Source organism: Aegilops tauschii, chromosome 1 (genome assembly GCF_002575655.3).
Source record: "Aegilops tauschii subsp. strangulata cultivar AL8/78 chromosome 1, Aet v6.0, whole genome shotgun sequence".
In the NCBI taxonomy this organism is placed as follows: domain Eukaryota; kingdom Viridiplantae; phylum Streptophyta; class Magnoliopsida; order Poales; family Poaceae; genus Aegilops; species Aegilops tauschii.
In genome coordinates this window covers 237,246,774-237,266,176 of record NC_053035.3, presented here as the reverse complement: position 1 = coordinate 237,266,176, position 19,403 = coordinate 237,246,774, and the positions used below count along the sequence as shown (strand labels likewise).

The 19,403-nt window shown below is 45.2% G+C and overlaps 1 pseudogene; it reads right to left on the bottom strand.

The window, feature by feature from the left end:
* Positions 1-4,341: 4,341 nt before the first annotated feature.
* Positions 4,342-8,331, bottom strand: LOC109736492 (uncharacterized; annotated as a pseudogene).
* Positions 8,332-19,403: the final 11,072 nt, after the last annotated feature.

Here is a 19,403-nt window from a genome sequence, read left to right as displayed (position 1 = left end):
GGAATCTGTGAACGTTTTTAAATTCAAGAATATTCTTCAAATTAGTGAAAGTAAATAAATTTGTGATTATTTTAAAAAATCTATGAACATTTTTTAATTTCACCATTTCTTTAGAAGTTACCGGAAAAAATGACTGTTTTTTTTCCTTAAGACAGCAAACCACCCTCAGCACAAGATGGGCGAAAAATAAAAAAGCAAACCAGAATGAGGGGAGTCTGGCCGAGCGAGTACAACGTGTGCGAGCAAGTTATTTGGGTATGTCCATTTTGCTCGACATGCGAGCCATAGCAACATTAAGGCGCAATAGGCGCTGAATAAGAGCTCCTGTCAATCGTCGCCGAAGGGTTTTCTTTCGCAATAGGCATCATGATCATTGCATAAACATATAATTTAAAATGTGAAATTAAGGATAACTCAAAACCTCCTTAAATGCTTTAGAATGCATCGCGAAAATCGATACACTAATGTATGTCCTTCAGAAATCCTGGAATATTCATCATAGCTTCACCTATACGTGAGAAGTCTACCTGTAAATTTTCATGAACTGTGGATGGACAAAACTCCAGAAATAAATTTTCAACCCTTAGTAACTTTAAAATGGTAGATTAAATGTATATTAAATTGGGGGACTTCCGCTTTGTGAAATATCTTGAAAATTTATGAATAGTCTTCCAATAATATTAGGAAGCTGCAATAGATTTTCATAACTTTTGGAATAAAAAAATCACAATCTTGTAGTTTAGACCCCAATTTAAATAAAGTAGCTTGCCTTCTCTCAAACTATTTGTATCAAGAATGTGGCATCCCAGTCCACACCAAGAAACAAGGGATGAACTGAATTGCTTGCCTTGTGGCAGGGGTCAGTAGCTTGCCTTCTCTCGAACTATTTGTATCAAGAATGTGGCATCCCAGTCCATGCCCAGAAACAAGGGATGAACAGAATTGCTTGCCTTGTAACAGGGGTCAGTAGCTTGCCTTCTCTCAAACTATTTGTATAATTTGCTCAGATTCTGTTCTATTTAATTGTTAGTGTCACTAACTTGCTCTAAAAGAGCCCCGCTTCGGCACACCCTCCTCACAAAACGTATAAAGGGCAATATAGACTTTTCATGAATTATACGGTCGTCTGTTGTATACATATCAATTAATGTATGTAATATATTTTTTAGGTGAATGTACGTAATAGTTCAGTTTTCGGTAAAAGTGGCGACCAAATGGGCCGGGCCAATGCAAGTGCTGAGCAAATGCAGGAATTTCGTGAAAAATATAAAATCACATGTAGCAAGAGTCGAAACCCAACATAGCCATGCATGCTAACGATACTAGCCAGACGAGCTAGCCACTGACGACGGCTTAAAAGCAGCCCTAAAGTTTAAAGTACCAATTAAAGTGGCAGGTCTTTTTTTTAATTTTCATTATTTCTTGGAAAAAATGTGAACAAAATTTCTTGGAAATACGAACATGTTTTGAAATCATAAAAAAAATCGAATATTCTTTTCTTAAATGCGAACATTTTCTTAGTGTACGGTGAACTTTATTCAAATACACACTGAACATTTCTTAAAATATATGCTGAACTTTTTTGAAATGCATGCTGAACAAAATTTCTATACATGAAGAACATTTTTTTATGAACAGTGAACATTTTCCAATATATGTTGAACATTTTTCTTCAATACGGTGAACTATTTTAAGATGATGTTTTCTGAAAAATGAACAAAATTGGAATTTTGAACTTTTATTGGAATTTGGAATTCCATTTTTTTAAACGTGAATAATTTTGAAAAATATGATTTTTTTTAAGACATGAACAAAATTAGGAATTTCAAACATGTTAGAAAATTCTAAACATTTTTTGAAAATTTTGAATTTAGGAAAAACAAAAAGCAAACAGAAAAAAGAAACAAAATAAGGTAAGAAACAAGGTGTGAGGTGACGACCGGGGTTCAAAAATATCTAGACGACGACGAGGAATGGAACAAATGGACAAGAGAAGTCTGGACATGATCGTCAATGATGCCCTCAGATCTTTACACATTTTTGTACGAATCATTGACGCCACATGCCGATCCTATCTAGCATAAACAAGCAAATTAAAAAACTGGGGTAGAACCATGTTAAAAGTCTCCAAAATCTTATATTTCAATATAAGGTCTACTAAATGGGGTAATATGTGTCACAAATGTACAGCTATAGGGTAAAAGGTGGAATTCACTCCAAAATAAATTATATAGGCAAAGTGTTTTACATGGAACCATATGACTATATGATTCATCAACTGGGAACATCCGTGATGCACAAAAACCAAGCGAGAGATAACATGGTTTAGTTGAACCAAACATCCATGTAGCGAGACAAGCTATCCGACATAGTTGCGTCATCCATGCATATAGAAGTACTTCCAATGGGCCTGGGAAGGAACAATACAACCCCTCAGGTCACTCCCGTGGGCGGCCAAGGGGTGAACCCTAGTCGCCGCCAGTCAAAGCCCTTCCTCTTCTCATCCCCTCGCTGCTGTCGGCGGATGCTGCCTGGGCAAAGCCTACGCGGCTCAGCGGCGGCGGGCCATTTCCTCCTCGTGTTGGTGCTATGCCAGCACGGGCTGCTAGCCACGGCAGGATCTCGGGCGCTGGCCTCGCACCAGTGCGCACACTGGTTGGGAGTGGTCGCGGTTTAGCACTGGGAGGCGTGCGTAGGGGCGGTGCAGCGTGGCTGCATCAGGGTGGCCGTGTCCCGGCGATTCGAGGAGCGCGGCGATCTGGAGCACCGGCAAGGGGAGGCGCGACATGGGGAGGCGTGTGCGAGGGATGTAAGGGGAGCACGGATTCTAGCGGCCTGCGCGGATCTGGTGCTCCGACGTGGGGAGGCGCGTTGAGGGATCCAGCGGACGCGGATCTGCGCGTGGTGGGCCCAGACGGGCGTCCTGGGCGTGCGGGAGGTGTAGGCAGCGCGGATCTGCTGTGTGGGCATCGTGGCAAGGGCGCTGGGCGTGCAAGGGGCTCGAAGGTGATGGTGGTGCTGTGGCAGCAAGGTGTGCAAGGGGCCTGCGGCGACGAGGTAGTGCAGTTGCGTGCCGTGGGCATTTCAGATCTGGTCTCTGGTGGGTCCTTTGTGGCGTGCATGGTGCATGTTGACGCGCTTGATGCATGACTGCGGCCCGAATCCATGATGGCTCCTGGCCTCGGGCAGCGTGCCTATACCCCTTGCCGGCATGGTGCTTGGTATGGCATGGCGGCTTGCGATGCGTCCAACGGTCCTTCTCCCGGGCGACAGTTGATGGATTTGGCGCCTCGTGCCGGAGTTTGACCGCCGGTAATCTCCGGGTGGTGTGGTCGACTATGGTGGTTTTTGGTGCTTCTTCGTCCACGAGCAGGTTCGTTGGTGGTGGTGGTGATGGGTGGGCTTGTCGGCGTCGGTGCAGATTGATGTGCGGTCGAGGGTGTGTTGGGAGCTGGGGTGAAAACCCTGTCTCGGCCTTGTGTCGTGACTAGTGATGGCGGTGGTTGCGGCTGTCGTTGACCTTTTGGAGGCATTGCTGCTCTGCTGTTGCAGACCTCTCACACGGATCTAGCAGACGGTGCAACTCTGGGGGAAACCCTTGATCCTGAGTGATCGGACGATGGCGGCGCCTTGGTGTCGTTTTCCCTCTACGGGACTTCGTCTTCGGAGCCAGACATCGACATGTAGGACAAGTGGATGGCGTCGGTGTTCGCGTCGAGGCTTCTGTGGCAACAATAATGGGGGTGAGCGAGGTCGGAGATGTGGCGTCGGTTGAGGTTGTCGGCTCTTCTCCGACGTGTCCGTGGGATTGCCTCGGCTGTTTGTCGCGGTGAAGTCTAAGCTGCCGTGGCGGGACCAGGTGGTATACGATGACGAGCGATGGGTGGTCCGTTCGGTAATCCTCCACGGCGCCAACCTTGCCTACTTCTCCTTCGTAGTTCTCCGTCAGAGTTGGAGCTGTGCTGTCTTGCCGCAGGTGGCTGAGTTATGGAATGGGCCTGCATGTGGCTCCACATAGCCTCTTCCATGTGGGTTGGGTCGATGATCATCTGCGGCAAAGTCGGAGTCGTTTGCTTAGTGTTAGTGTTTTAGGGTTGGCGATGAGGCCTACTAGAGGAGAAGTGATGACGATGACGTCTACATGCGGTCTTGATGATGCCCTCGTTGGAGAGTGTGTGTGTGGTATCCTGTGTGCCGCTCAGCGGTTTGTGATGTTTTTTCACCCGGTTTTTCAATAATTAACTAGTCTCTTCTGCTTAATGAATGGATGAGGCAAGGCAAATCCTTTGCCTCCCTTTCGAAAAGAAAAAAAAGTACTTCCCATGACATCTGCTCGATACATATATCCACAAATATATGCGTGAAATCATCTCACGTCTCAAATCCAGCTCATTACTACTAAATCATCCCACAAGTTTTTAGTAGTGCTACCACAACATTATCTCAAATAGAATTCTAGTTATAAGTAGGATGTAAGGGCATTATCTCTCCATCAGGCCATGAGGTAAACATTTAACAATCATTGGATGAACCAACGATAGTGAGATCCGCCTTCACAACGCAGCTCGATCCTACTACATAGCCTCCCGATGGGTCCTTGAGTTTCTTGAGTCCAAGGAAATTAGCTCATCCCCAGCTGCGTCCACCCGTAAACACCAAGAGACCTGCGATCACCATAAAAGTAAGAAGATCAACTGTAATCATCATGAGGTTACGGACACTAGCTTCTTGAATCACACATATCAGTAGGACTGATACTTGCTAAGGAGAGCTGAACCTGAAGTTCCAGTCAAGCGTTTCCCGTTCTTTTGGTCCAGGATGGACAGAGTCATTACAACCACCTTCTTGGACTTGAGATGGAGCTCATCCGAGACATCCAGGTATAAGTACAAGCTGAGGCAACCAGTGCTGTACTTGTCACCGCGGATACATGCGGACGTACCTGTTGAAGAAAATGGGAAGTGTCACTTCAAATATAATTGGGTACCCGGGAAAATATATTTGAAGGGCTGGTTACTGAAATCAGAAAGTTGTGGCTGAGCTTGGCTGTAGTCAAGAGAACTTTGGACACAACATGGTAGCATTACAATTGTACAAAAATTCTGAACAATATATCACTACAGTAGAAGATAGAGTACAATGTTACACAAAAACAATCTGAGAAAATAATCGATGGTATGTGGCACATCCAAGAACAGGTGGTACCAAATATATACATAATGAAATTCTAGCTTTTATTCAACATAGAATTTAGTACTAGTTTCCGAATCTTTGGTGCAGCATGATTACAAAAACCTGTTTCTATTGAAACTGGAATGCCTACGCATATCTGTAAATAAAATAGAAGTACAGTTCGTTGGTTGTATAATGCTAAACTGTCCAGTTAAAATATTTGAAGGACCTTGCCTTGCACAAAGAACTAGCCATCACTAAGTTCCTAAAGTGAGTAGGTACCATGAGCTAAAGGATACGTATAAGCTAAAGTGTTGGATAACGCATGCATGCCATTTATATAAATCATTTGGATGTAACTGCCTAACTGGTAACAGGTGCATACCATTTATGCCCACCAACTTCAAATGTAGGAGAACGGACAAAGTGATCCAAGTCCAGTTCAAGGAAATTGTTCATGTTCCAAGTGTATGTCCCTTTGACGAACCCCTTCTTCTGAACAAAGAGGTTCTGAACTGTCGTAGGCTTCTTCTGAACCACAACAGCGTTCTTTTCAGGAGAAGAGACATCAATTTTTAATATCTCCACACCGAAGACACAGCTATCATCAACTAGAAAAGCAGATGATTTCAGTAGCTCCTGAAGAGGAATCAAGCAATGCTCCTTCGAGAAGATATTCTTGAAATCAAAGTTGTAGCTAGCTGCATTTAGGTAAAGGTCAGAACTTGGAAGATTAGACAGCGAAGAACTTGTATGCAAGAAGCAAATATTACCAAATAATATCTAACCAACCTTCACCCTAGCTAAGAAAGCAAGGTAGTGAATTACATCAAGATGATGATAATCAAATTTAAAGAGAAACATGTGTATGCTATCTGAACCATAATAGTCTCAAGTGTGAAACTTGTAATGTCTACAGAGAAACTTGTAATGTCTCGAGTGAGATACATGTGTATGCCATTAGAACCATCCAAATTCCTGAAGGTCTACAGAGAACCTTGACAGCAAAGCAACTACAATGCGACTTGTTAATGACAAAACGTTGTATTTGATCATATTTGATATTTACAGATATTGACTTGTAATGATAGAATCATGGTATTTTTATCTCAAACTTATGACACACAGAGGAGTATGGATTCATAGCTGTAATATGATGGACGTGCTTGAAAAAACACATCCATGAGACTACCTTTGCAACCACAGTACATTCCTCTTGAATGGTTGTATATTGACAACTCAAACACCGCATGCACCATGTGACCTGGCACCAAGCTTGGTCGGAATGCCACAAGACGAAGAGCAACATATGGCATTGCCGAACCAGCTTTTTTATGCATTGATTTCACTTCCAGGTGCCTGGTAAATGAAATCATAGGAAAAAGCCAAAGTCACTCTAAAATTCATAACTGAAGTAGGAGTGCAGTCTAATTTCTTCACTTCATGCACTGTATCAACTTTAGCGACAGACTGTTTGTTTATGAGATTGTGATTGCTAATTTGATTACATCGATGATCGATCGAAACATCATTGTGAGTGAATGGCATCGTAAATCAATGTGTATATGGATAACATATAATTACCTTTTCTACTAAAACAAACCAGATGGTATTTACAGCCAATACATGAATTTTGCAGAGTTTCTTTTGCAATTATGGTGCATACCAGTTATACCCAGAGCAGTGAAAAGTGTCAGATGTTGCTGACTTAGCTCCTGTCTCAACCAGCGATGAGAAGTCATTAATCCTCCATTCTAAATCTGGAACATGGGTCTTTCCAAAGTCCTGCATCCTCCATTCTGAGTCCGGATCAACATGGACCTTTCCTAGGAGTGCACGAGCTGATATTTGCACAAATGTAATAACTCAAAATTACAAAACAAAGAAGGAGAGAACATGCTATGAGAAAATTCATGTGCATGTTGCAGTTCCAAATGAACAGAGTACAATATCAACAACCGCAAGAATGAACAACATCATATAAGTTTTGTATGTTCTGATTAAGATAAATGAATCAAAATCTTGAACGCATACTAGGTTATTCATGTCACCAATCAGGGGTAGAACAAAGCAGAAATACTTGTACTTTCTTATAGTATGTCATTAGCCCGTACTACCGCTTCTAATCAAAAAGACATCAAGACCAGCACTCAAACGACTTCGTGTTTCCAGATAAGGAGAGTGACAACCCAACATACTAGCTAGCCATCTTCAATTTAGAGCTAGGATTCATATTCCGCCTTGACTTTTGCCAAGGATTTAATGCTGTAAATTACACCTAACTTTTATAGTTTATAAAAGACACAGTACAAACATCGAACTTCTATTTGGTTTATAAAAGACAGTCGAAACATCACGATTGACTAGACATACATACATGAATTCTTGCAGTTGCCCATAGATCTGCCCCTTCCTCTTCTCTCCTCGTCTGCAAGTGAGATTAAATCATATCACATCTCAGGTAAAGGTAGCACATCATCATATAGACTAGTAGTACTAAAGAACCACGGTAGGCACACAAAAATTGTAACTATCATGCCATAATGCAGGGTTAAGAACATACAGAATCTTGAGGGGTAGAGTCAACCTTGATGAAAAATAATTACCACGGCATGTAAAAATCATTACCCGCCAAAATAAAAGAAAGAACAAGAAGTAGAAGTCCCTGTACACGAACAGATCGATTAAAAACCTACGCGCTGTACGCCTCGATCGATTGGGAAAGAAAGCCAACAATTTGCAGCCCAAAATCCTGAATCCCTGTTTCGTGAAAAGAAAAAAAACTGGAAGTCTGAAAAACCCTCAACTCCAGAAGAACAAGTGAAGAACGGTAGGATGCGATCCGCGGTAAAGAGACGGGATTTGCGGCTTCCATGAAGAACCCTGAATCCTGTTTCGTGAAAAGAAAAAGGGAAAGCTGGAAACCCCCAACTCCAGAAGAAGAAAGTGAGGGACAGCAGGATGCGATAATCCGCGGTAAAGAGACGGGATTTGGGACTGCCATGAAGAAGCGGAGGAAGAGAGGGACCGGGATTTGGGGGCGGACCGGGAGTACCTCACAATGGCTTCCTCGGTGTTCGTCGGGGTCCCGAAGCCGGAGGTGCGAGGCAGGGGAGTGGGGTTTTAATGGTGGCCTAGTCACAAAGAGGAAGAGCGCTTGCCCCCCACTTTCCTCTCTGGCAAAATTTCGTGTTTTGACCCTTTTCACGTCTAAAATCAGGATCTGACCCCGGTTTGAAATTATTTCGACATTTGACCCTTTTAGCTACCGCCGTCCTCCCTGACGGTAGATATGTACAGGCTACCGCCGTCCACCCTGGCGGTAGGGTGCTCTGATGGCCGTCTGGCCGTTAACGGGGTCTGACGTGGCAAAGGGACCTACCGTCGCACCCCTCGGCGGTAGGCTCCAACACCCTACCGCCGAGGTCTCTAGCGGTAGGGTCCTGGAGATAAGGTTCGGTGGGGTCCACTCACCACCCACCCACTCCACTCATCTTCTTCCTCCCCGAGCTCACACTCTCTCCCCCTTTTCTCCCCCACCCAAACACCCACTAGATCCACCTCCATTGCTTGAGATTTGTCCCGTGGATCGAGGCCATTTGCATCACCCAAGGTACCTCCCCCATCCCTCCTTCATTTGATTGGTTCAAATCATCTAGTTTTGTTGGAATCAACTAGTTTTGCAACCCCCCTAGTTCTTCCTCTAGTTTAGCATTTATTGTGCATTTATGGGGCATTTATGGTGTATTTATGGTTGATCTAAGTAATATGTGTCACTCTTTGTTGTGGCAAGCTAGCTTAAGAGTTAGGGTTAGGGGTTTAGTTAGGTTAGGGTTAGGGTTAGGGTTAGTGCTATGATTAAGGTATACTAGTTGTTAGATTCAAAATCTTATATTTTAGATAGTTCATCCATATGAAATGACCGGTCCATGGATGACTCAATTTTGTTCCATTGATTTTAGATGGATAAATGAATGTGCATTATTTGGACAAGGCGGCTTTCATGGATGGAAATGCCGACGAAGGGGAGGAGGCCATGGTTTTTTACACAAGCCCGAGCTATGATGATATTGTCGTGAAAGTGAGAAACGTCATCAATTGGATTAAGCCAAGTGATGGTGTGAAGCTTATTGGACGGTATGATATGGGAGTGGGAGTAAGATCCCGATTAAAGAGTATGCCCATCACCTCTCAATTGCATTGGGATGTGTATAAGGAGAAAGTTGAGGGATCACAAGACAAGTCACTTGAGTTATTTGCCACAAGACAAGTAAAGGTTGAAGTTCCTCGGCCACTACTTGACTTGAACCGGAATGTGTCCTCCCCAATACATGATGCTGTCGTGGTGTATGACCACAATGCGGCTAGCCGACCACTAAGTAGCCAACCACCAAGTAGCCAACCAAATGAAGAGGACATCAATGCTAGAGCAATAGTTCTTGTAGGTGATGATCATGTTGAAGATGAGCCCGTTGCTCATGTTGATGAACATGCAAATGTTCATGTTGATGAAGATGCTATTGCTCATGTTGATGGAGATGCTATTGCTCAAGATGATGTGTATGCGGAAGAAGAAGAGATTCATTACAATCCCATTGGTGACTTGGATGTCATTGTGCATCAACAAGACATGGACTGGAACCTACCTTATAGCCGTATGTGTAGGTATGAGTCGGATGATGAGGGTCCACCGGAAGAATTGGATGAGGATGGATTCACGCCGCAAGAAAATCAAATTTACAAGAAGGTCAATGGCAAGGAAAGAGGACCCTCTTTGTTTCGTGATCATAGCCTTGCCGACAAGGCCGTTGTTGATGGTGGCATGAGGTTGGGCTTGATCGAACCATCGCCTTGCCCGAGGATGGGTGATCCAAGGCCACCGGGTGAGGACGAGAATGCTCATTTGAAGAAAGGGATCAAGTTGGTTGTTTGCAAGAGTTCAAGATATGGTTGAGTGACTATGCCATTCGGAACCATAGGCCGTTCGTTGTTGGTCATTCCAACAAAAAATTGCGCTACACAATCAAATGTGACAAAGAAGGTTGCCCATGGAAGGTCCGTGGAAGAAAGATCAAGGAAACCGGGAAATGGGAGTTGAAGAGTTGTGTGGCCACCCACAAGTGCATACCGCCGGAGAAAGCGGACCGAAGCAAGGGACACTGCCAACTCATGTCCGAGTATCTAGGCTATAAATTGTTGAATGAGATATCCCATGATCCAACCGTGAAGGTGAAGTTCCTCATGAGTTCGGTCTTCGAAAGATTCGGGTACCTGGTCAAGTATGGAAAGGCGTGGATGGCGAAGGCAAACGCTATAAGGATGTTGCATGGTGATTATGTCGCCGCGTACAACATTCTTCCGAGAATGTTGGGAGCCATTGCTCATCGGAACCCGGGCATGCGCCATAGGGTCGAGTCAATCGAGGGAGTGTTTCATCGAGCTTTTTGGAGCTTTGGGCAATGCATCGATGCATTTAGGCATTGCTGCCCCGTGTTGTCAATTGATGGCACGTTCTTGACCGGAAAGTACAAGGGCACGTTGATGGTAGCAATGGCCCACTCGTCCAATGACAATGTGTTGCCGGTGGCATTTGCGTTGGTGCCTTCCGAGCATGATGATAATTGGCAGTGGTTTATGGATCATGTGAGGACGAAGGTGATTGGCCCCAAAAGAGAGGTGTGCATCATATCGGATCGCCATCATGGGATTCTCAAAGCAATAGAAGTTGACATTCCAGGCTATCCAAAGCTCCAACACCATTGGTGCATGAGGCATTTCGTGGCAAACTTTTACCGTGCAGGCAAGAGCTCTGTTGGAAAAGGCAGTGCCTAGGAGGCTCTTAGGCATGCCTAGGCGCTAGGCAATGGCCAAACGCCTCGCCTAGGGCATAAATGGAGGTCTAGGCAGGGCAAGCAAGGAATTGCCTACCCAAGCAAGAAATCATTCCCCATACTACACTGATATGCCAAACGGGTTATATTCCAATGGCAGTAGACAGTAATTAACTTATTTATATGCCCTAAACAAATATCAACACCCATATAATAAATTAATAATCACAAATGCACTATGAATAAAAACTATATCACCGTCTAGGCCGCGCTTAGGCACTGCCTAGGCACTAGGCGAAGGCCAACTGCCTCGCTTATGCCTACCGCCTTTTCCAACCTTGGGCAAGAGTAAGGAGTTTTGCAAAGATCTTACCCATGTTTGTGTGGCATTCAACACCGACACTTTCCAAAGCCGCTATGATAAGCTATTCACGGCGTTGGAGAAGAACAAAGGAGGGAGAGAATTCTTGACAAGGAATTTTCTGGAGAAGCATAAGTGGTCACGTGCTTACGACGAAGGAGGTTTCCGATACGGAGACATGACAAGTAACATGGTGGAATGCTTCAACAATGTGCTCAAGGGTGTCCGTTCTTTGTCGGTCACTGCAATAGTGAAATATACCTTCTTCAAGCTCAACGAGTATTTTCTGAGGCATTCCGAAGAGACGGCCAAATGGATAGGTGAGAAAATGGAATTTCCCTTCAAAGTTGAGGATTGGTTGAAGCATCAAGCGCGCAAGTCTTGGCGTCAACAAATCATTAGTTTCAATGAAAAAGAACAAATCTACCAAGTCAATGAGCCGAGTGGCACAACAAGGGACGGCATGACATACGGTGCAGTAGCATATGAGGTGCGCCTCAAGACCCGGTGGTGTCAGCGCGAGAGACCTCACAAGTATCATTGGCCTTGCTCGCATGTGATGACCGCCGCAAGGTTCAGAAACTTGAAAGTATCCGATGGTACCACCTTGCGGTTGCATGAGTTCACATTGGAACGAACAAGGTTGACATGGGCTCCTAGGTTTCATCCCTTCCTAGATTAGTCACAGTGGCCTGAGTATCATGGGCCACACATCGTCCCCGACCCCGAACTCATGGTGCCTACAAAGGGAAGAAGAAGAAAGAAGAGGTTTAGGGGTGACATGGATGACCTAGCTGGATACACCGGAATGAAACAATTTGGTAGCGGCCATTTCATGGAGGCACCGGACATCAACAGTTCTGGTAAATGTGACGAGCCGGGACACAATGTTAGGAAATGCACCAAAAAGCCACAGACCGATGCCAACACTCCGGATCCTAGTCAAAGTGGTGCCCAAAGAGGAGGTACCGGTGGCACACGAGGAGGTAGGAGTGGTAGTGGACGAGGAGGCAGGAGTGGTGCACGTGGAGGACGGACGAATCTTGGCGGTAGTGGACGAGGAGACAGTATTAGAGGGTGTGGGGGACGGTCGGGTACCGGTGGCCGTGGTCGTAGGACGAGAAGGGTTGATAGAGGAAGGCCTATTGACATCTTGCTTAACCCAGATGGTTGAAATAAGGTGAATGGTACTTGTTATTTGGTCTTGTTTATTTGTTTTTTTGCATACATACATGTTATTTTACTTTACTAACTACCAAATTTGTCTTTATGGGCATGGCTTCTTCCGGTTCCGTGACGAGGCCACCGTGTGCTAACCGCGAGGATATGCCGGACAAGTGGATAGACGCCGAGTTGGATAAGGTGAAGGACAAAGGTATGAGAACTCCATCATGTTGGTGTGGAGATGTTTGCAAAGTTAAGGTATCCACCGACCGCAAGAAATCATGGACGGAAGGAAGAAGATATTTTGTTTGTCCCAACTATGCCTACGATTGTCCTCGTCCAGCTCACGCATATGATGTATCGCTGGTAAGTTGTTCAAGTTCAAACATGTCGTCAACCATTGAATCTATCTTACTAATGACCACATTTGTTCTTTATTCGTACCTAGTCGCCGCCTCCACTTTGTAAGTACTTCACATGGATAGATCAAGATGTGCCAGAAGATGTTAAGAAAGATCAACATCGAGATTGTCTAAGGAGGCAGCGGTTGTTTGAAGAAGCATTTCAGAGAGGCTTGGATGAAGAGCGTCGTGAAAAGGAGAGGATGGAGCGCAAGAAGCGTGAAGAGGAGAGGGCACGCAAGGAGAAGATTGCTCGTCAAGAGGAGAGAGCAAGAAAGCTTGCAAGGGCTCGTGAAGCCCAAGAGGAGGATGAGGCACACGACAAAAAAGGAAAATGGCCTCGTGTGACCCAATAAGGCCTTTGTTTCAAAAAACTAGTCATGAACTATGCCTTCGATCTCGAGAAACATGTGATGAACTATGTCTTTGATTTGTGATACCTATCATGAACTATGTACTTTATTGTGAAACCTTTCATGAACTACGTCTTCGATTTGTGAAACTTGTGATGAACTACGTCTTTGATTTGATGAAACTATGTCATGAATTATGTTTGTTTTGCTGTTGCTGTGACTTGATTTGTCTTGAAGTGATGAAGAAGAAAAACAGAGCAAACTCTGCTCTGCTTTGCACCCTACCGCCAGACCTCATGGCGGTAGGATATGAAACCTTACCGCCGGGGGGTATGGCGGTAGGTTGGCGAAATGTTCTGTGACCGAAACGGTCCCCTGTTCCGCGGTAGGGTTGGCCACCCTACCGCCAGCACGCTCGGCGGTAAGCCCCTACCGCCGGGGATCATGGCGGTAGGGTTGGCCATCCTAACAGCCATTTTTCTGTGACCAAGTCGGCCACTGATTTTACAGTAGGGTTGGGCACCCTACCGCCGGAGATTATGGCGGTAGGGTTGGCCATTTTTTTGTGACCAAGTCTGCCATTATTTTGCCGGTAGGGTTGGCCACCCTACCGCCGGGGCCTATGGCGGTAGGTGCTGCCTTTATTTTTTAGCCCTTTGCCTTTCCATTTCTTACAAATTTTTATGAACTAAGCATCCACAAATGATCGAGTAGCAAAGACATCAATAACTGAGCATAGTTCATTACATCCACAAATGACACTTTTCTAACGATTCGAATGACATAAGTTCAAACTACAAATGATCAAGTAGCAAAGACATACATAACTGATCCATGTCCATGTCCCCCTTCTAGCGATTCGAATGACATAACTTCAAACTACGAAGCTCAAGCTCGGAGCATACATTTTCTACTTCGGAAAGAAAGATCTAAAACGCATAAGACATTCAATTTGTGCGTCACGATCACGATTAGGCGTCAGTTGATAATCCAACGATCCCGCCCAATTCTCCAACCCACCTTTCATTTTGCCGAACCAGGCCCATCGAGCACGGCGTTCCGGAATCTCTGACTTGCCTTATGTGATTGCCCATCCAATGACCTGTCCGGGTTTTCTCAAGTCCAGCTCGCGGAATTCTTCTATGTTCACAGAGAAAAATATCTCTGTTGCCACAGAACGTCTGCAAGCATATGCCTTCTCATGCAGCTCATCAAGTATCTTCTGTTTTTCTTTCACAAGCCTACGAAAAACTTTTCTCTCCTTAAGATCAGAAGGTTCCTCCATGAATGGATACTTGTTGAAATCCATCATGGCAGCAAACTCCTCATCATTGCTCTTGAACCATGCTTCAAGCTCCCTCTTGATAGCAAGTTGTCGCTCTGGTACAATCTTCTTAGACGCTGCCGCCAAACTCTTAGATGCAATGGCACAACACTTCTCATATACTTTCTTCAACTGCTCCGGGGTCATGTTTTCCATGCTACATGAAATGGAACAAACCATAACTCAAATCAAATGATACAATACAAACACAAAGCATAACTTATTTATAATGACCTAGGTTACATAATGTTCTCACTGGTTCAAAATGACATAGGTTGCATAAATGATAAGGGTACATGCCATTACAGTCCAAATGACACTACAACATCATTTGTTTCAACCCCCTCTACTACTCCATCAATAAGACATCTTTGTCGTATGGCCCGGGGTTGCAACAAATGACATCATTTCTTTCACGGATCCAAGCCCAACGAGCTGCCCGACTAAGTATCGCCGACGATGCTTGCCTAACTAGCCAATCAATGATCTGGCCAGGGTTGTTAAAGTCCATCTCATTCACTTCATCCCTTGTTCCACATAATGCAATTTGCCTTGCAAGAGCGCGTCTATGATTTTTCTCTTCATTCTTGAGGTTGCTTATGTTTTTCTCTTTAGCTTGGTATAACTTAACTCTGGCATCGTCGCACTTCGACACATAATACTTTGAAAAATCTCTACAAGCCGCATTCAATGCATCAATGGCTTTGACCCACAAGTCCATCTTTTCCTCAATGACTGCACGTTCACGCTTCGCCGTCGCCTCCGCGGATGTCTCAACAAAGATGATCGATCCCATCCTACAAGTCAAGGGATTACTATAACGGTCATCCAAGGCAAAAATCCTAACCGTGTCTCGACAAAAACTAGAACCCTAGGAGTAGATCGAGCTATAATTCAAGAGGTACCTACTCTAACAAAACCCTAATTAAACTATAACCATAACGTTCGTCATATAGGCATTTACTTAAGCATAACCATAAACACAACCTTAACCCTAACCATGTCATTAACCCTAACAAAATCCTAAATGATATTTCTTACTACCCAAACAATGCTAGTGACACAATACATTGTCAAAGCACAAACTTTACCCTAAATGCATCATATACATTGATTTCACCACAACAAAACCATGAACTAGTGATTCTAACAAAATGAGAAAAATGCATGATTTGAACCAACCAAATGAAGGGGGGATGGGGGAGGTACCTTGGGTGATGCAAATGGGCTCGATCCATCGGCCAAATCTCAAGCAATGGAGGGGGATCTAGTGGGTGATTTAGTGGGGGAGAAGAGGGGGAGAGAGTGAGAGCTTGAAAGAAGAGTGGGGTGAATGAGTGGGTGGGGGAGCAGCACAGCCCCCTCCTTCAAAACCTTATCCAGAAACCTATCGCTAGAGAGCCCGGCGGTAGGTTGCAACAACCTACCGCCATAGACCGCGGCGGTAGGTCCTTTGCCACGTGTACACGGCCGTTAACGGCCAGACGGCGTCAGGGAACCTACCGCCACGAGGGGCGGCGGTAGCCTGCACAAATCTACCGCCGGGGTCTCCGGCGGTAGCAAAAGGGTTAAATCTCGAAAATTTTCCATAACGGGGTCAGATCCTGATTTTAGACGTGAAAAGGGTCAAAACACAAAATTTTGCCTCCTCTTGTCTCCGTGGCTCCATTTTCCTCCCCGTCTCTTTTCTCGTTCATCAAAGCACTCAGCTGCCATTTTGCCATTTTGGTTCAAGGTTTCTTTTCCTTGCATTAAAGTTGACTGACGCGTTCACCATTTTTACTTCTGGGCGACGGTCACAGGTCACACAGAGCAAGAGCATTTGGCCGCCACTTTTCTATCCTCTGTCTCTCCTGCGTACGTCTCCCTGTTTCCCTCTCCCTCTCCCTCTCTTTTCTCATTTTTTAAGCTTTTTCTCCCTTATTAAAAGCACTCAAATACTACCATTCTCTTGCAAGGTTTTTTTCTTTCGGTATATTAAAGCAGACTGACGCGTTCACAATTTGCGTCTCTCTCTCATTTACCACGTTGCTCGTGTATCTTGCTGGTGGTTGGTAGATGCTTCCTTTTTCAGGGAAAAAAATTGAGAGTACGCAAATTGCGTACCATATTTTTATAGAAGATAGAAACAACGAACAATCCGAGACCAAAACTCACTCACACCAACTAGGATACACAAGCCTACTCTCTCACAAAACGATGTAATCCTCCGGCCACCCTTAGAGCATCTCCAGCCATTGCCCCCCCAGGACGCATAAAAATCACCCCCTGGGGGCGAGCCGGCGATACAATCGGCGCTGGGGGCGGTTTTGCGCCCAGTCGTCGCCCCCAGCTCGCCCACAGACGCTGATATTGGCCCATTTTTCAGCCCCCTTTCGGCGAATAAAGGGCCCATATGGGCGAGAATAGGCCCATATTCGGCGTGGTTCGCCGTGGCTCGGCGTTCAATTATAAAAATAAATATTTTTATCACATATTTCATCACAAAATCAAATACTTCAAAAAAAATAGTACAACAACAAATAGTTCAATACAAATTATATAGTTCAACAAATAAAAACTCATATTTCATCACACGTCGCGCCCGGCGTCGCCCTTGAGCCTCCATAGGTGCTCTATCAGATCCTGCTGCAGTTGATGATGCACCTGTGGGTCTCGGATCTCCTGACGCATACTGAGGTAGGCAGTCCAGGTTGCCGGTAGCTGGTGATCAACTTCGGCTAGAGGACCCTGCCTGTAGTATGGTTCAGTGTCAAACACTATGTCTTCTTGCTCGCTCTCGATGATCATGTTGTGCAAGATGACACAGCAAGTCATAATCTCCCACATTTGATCTTTCGACCGGGTCTGAGCGGGGTACCGGACAACAGCAAATCGAGATTGGAGCACACCAAATGCCCGCTCGACATCCTTCCTGGAAGCCTCCTGAATCTTCACAAACCAGGCGTTCTTGCCTCCTGGCACAGGGTTTGAGATCGTCTTCACAAATGTCGACCATCTCGGATAGATGCCATCAGCTAGATAGTACCCCTTGTTGTAGTGCCGCCCATTGATCTTGAAGTTCACCGGAGGAGAATGACCTTCAACAAGCTTGGCAAAGACAGGAGAGCACTGCAGCACGTTGATGTCATTGTGAGTTCCTGGCATGCCAAAGAAGGAGTGCCAAATCCAGAGGTCCTGTGTGGCCACCGCCTCAAGTACCACACTGCAACCGCCTTTGGTGCCTTTGTACATCCCCTGCCAAGCAAATGGGCAATTCTTCCATTTCCAATGCATGCAGTCGATGCTTTCAAGCATCCCAGGAAATCCTCTTGCTGCATTATGTGCTAGGATCCGAGCAGTGTCTTCCGCATTGGGTGTTCTCAAGTATTGCGGTCCAAACACTGCCACCACTGCCCGACAGAACTTGTAGAAACACTATGCTGGTGGACTCGGCCATTGCTACCTCTTGAGCACTGCGTTGGTTTTTCCTTGAAGAGGAAAGGGTGATGCAGAAAAGTAGCGTAAGTATTTCCCTCAGTTTTTGAGAACCAAGGTATCAATCCAGTAGGAGGCTACGCGCGAGTCCCTCGTACCTACACAAAACAAATAACTCCTCGCAACCAACGTGATAAGGGGTTGTCAATCCCTTCACGGTCACTTACGAGAGTGAGATCTGATATATATGATAGGATAATATTTTTGGTATTTTTGTGATAAAGATGCAAAGTAAAATAAAAAGCAAAGTAAAAAAGCAAAGGAAATAACTAAGTGTTGGGAGATTAATATGATGAAGATAGACCCGGGGGCCATAGGTTTCACTAGTGGCTTCTCTCAAGAGCATAAATATTTTACGGTGGGTGTCGTGGAATGTCACGGCAGATGTCCTTAGTGTCAGGACTTAGTCGCGAGGCCAGCACATCTATGTGGTAGCTTGAGAGGGGTTGGGCGGAATCGAGAGACGTAACACAAGACAAGGATTTAGACAGCTTCGGGCCCCGGGAAACATCATCCGGTAATAGCCCTACATGCTGTTTGTGGCTAGGTCTCATTATGCTCATGAGAGAGTCGCCGGTAAGCCGGCTCTTTGTGTCTAGCCCTAGAGATTGTTTCTTGTTGCTTGTCCCTCTTTGGGGTGCCCTGCCCCTCCTTATATAAGTTAGAGGGGCGGGTTACATGCGGAGTCCTAGTAGGACTAGGACTAGTCTATCTTTTCTTACAAGTTAAATACAAGTCCGGGTCTTGCTTCCTCGTAAAGGAAATATTCGTCATCCCTTTCTCCTTAAGCCGGCCCACCAGAGTATAAGCCAGCCTGCTGGGCCTTGGGCCTTGTCGTCCGTCTGATCCGCCCGCCGGGTCTCCAGTGAGTCACAATGTCCAGGCGGGTTACCTGTGAATCGCCATGTTCGGGCGGATCACCAGTGAGTTGCCAAGCTCTAGCCAGGTCTCTGGTGAGTCGCCAAGTCTGGCCAGATCTCTGGTGAGTCGCCAAGTCTGGCCAGGTCTTTGGTGAGTCACCAAGTCTGGTCGGGTCATACCGCGGGGTATATCCCCGACATTAGCCCCCAGTTTAATTTGGATTTATCCATGTTAAACTGATCCTGCAAAATAAACACAAGAACAAACTTGATAGGTTGTGTTCCGGGTTAAATATTTTCCTGAACCGGCACCTGATCATCTTTAAGTCCTTGTCATTTCCTTGTTGATATGTATATGTCCATGATCTCATAGTAAATCTTCTTTAGCAAATATGTTTCAACTTTGTCAATGCAAAAAATCCAGATACTTCTTTTGAAAAGTCCGGGTCAATAGGCCAGC